Source organism: Populus euphratica, unplaced genomic scaffold (genome assembly GCF_000495115.2).
Source record: "Populus euphratica unplaced genomic scaffold, PopEup_1.0 scaffold55.1, whole genome shotgun sequence".
Taxonomy (NCBI): Eukaryota; Viridiplantae; Streptophyta; class Magnoliopsida; order Malpighiales; family Salicaceae; genus Populus; species Populus euphratica.
Window position 1 is genome coordinate 699,815 of NW_011499921.1, and position 2,125 is coordinate 701,939.

Here is a 2,125-nt window from a genome sequence, read left to right on the forward strand (position 1 = left end):
AATCAGCGATCGATACGCCACATATAAGTCTATGTAGAGAGCATGGGTGTGGATGCTCCTTTGCAACCAGCGGCGCATGAGACAATGAGAAGGAAGCAGGATACGCAGCCAAAATAAAGGGTTAAGAAGATGTGCCAGCCAACGGCGAGGCAGCACTGACAAAAGCCGTCGCAAACCAACCAAATTCTGTTGCCGATGATGCTGGGGGATTCGAGCTCGAATCTTACTCGAGCGGGTTCTTTACTGGAGCTGGTGGCACCATATTTATACCTACGGTGATGCTATTGCTAGGTATTGAGTCAGTGCCCAGATAAAATGTTGGATTGGGAAAGTGTACTGAGATGAGTTCTTTCTTTGTTATTTTACGTGCATGAAACGATTGAACTGCCCCGATAGCGCTATAAGAACAAACGGCTAGCTTATGCAGGAGTCTTTTGACTATCATGAACTTATCTATGCAAAACTCTTCATCTTGCGAGCAGATTCATTCATCTTTTTCCTGTAAAATGAACAAGCAAAGAAAATCAATATCGCTATCACATTAAAAAAAGAGACTTAAATCCATTTCACAATCTACAAGGCAAATTGAGATCATTGACTTCAAAAAGAAATGCCGAGGGAATAGATTACGTAACTGCAGGTCTGGCAGCAGAGTTGATGAGAAAATGAACATGCATAAAAGCGTCGCCCAGCCTTGACAACACTGCGAATCTCACTGCCAAAGGCTACATCTTCATAGCATTCATACAAGATGTCCATGCCAGGATCATATGAAGCACTATATCAAACTCCAACTTGCTTTCACTATATAGCTAGCATGCCCTGTTACAAGACAAACATGTTAACCATTGATGTCTTCCCCAAATAATGAAACGTTAATGCAGGAATATATACATGCTGAGAAAGATACACGAGATATGAATTCCGAAATTTCGTGAGAAAGAACCTCAGTTGAGATGGTCTTCAATATAATTCCCTTTATTCTCTCAACAGTGTTCTTGCAAGCCTCATCTTCACTCATTATATTTTCAGTGTACCATCTAAATAATGACTCCACAAATCCAAACACCATGCACGGCTCCAAGTAAAATGCCTACAAATAATACATTGTAGAAGTCAATGCCTGCATGTTGGTAGAAAAAACTACTAATAGTTGTTTTAAAAAAATATACTCTTTTTATTGTAACAATAAAAAGCTTATAAAATAAATAAAAACTTTTAATACACACCTTTTTTTTTTTTAATATTTCTCTTTATCTCTCTCACACATAATAGCATAAATTTAGCTACTTATTTATACACAAATTAAAAATAAAAAAATTTAAAATTCAAATGTGAAGATAACTGGTGGCTGATGGCAAGTGATGATTAGGTGGTTGACAGCTAGTGGCTGCAAGTGGTGACTAATGATTGATCTTCTAGATTGAGTTTACCACAATAAATTTCTTCTTTAAACTCAATGGAAGGATGTCATACTAAGCATGAACTTCAATATGATAAATACCCTTCAATGGCTTTGTAAAGATATTTATAACTTGATAATTTATTTTGCAAGATATTAGTTCAACTTCTTTGTTCTTCATATGCTCTTGGATAAAATGATGATGTGTATCGATATGTTTACTTCTTTCATGATACACTAGATTCTTGGCTAACGCAATCGCTGATCGATTATCAATATAAATCTGTAGGACTTTCTTGAGGAAATCCCAAAAACTTCAGCATATTTCTTAACCACATTAAATGGCATACAGCTGAGTTAGCAACAACATATTCAGCTTCACAGCTTGATAACGTTACTATTAATTGTTTCTTGGATGACCATATGAAAGATGTATCTTCCATGAAAAAGATAGATCATGTTGTGCCTTTTCTTTCATCCAGATTTCTGCCCCAATCATTATTTGAGTAGCCAACAAGATTGAAGTTTTTATTTGAGGTATAAAACACACCTTTATTTATTATTTTTTTATGTAATGAAGAATTCTCTTAACTGCATTCAAGTAAGATTGGTCTGGTGTCTCCATATATCTATTAATAAGTCTAACTCTATAAAGTATATCTGGTTTGGTAGATGTTAATTACCTTAAGCTTCCTACTAAGCTTTTAAAGTAAGTTGGATCAA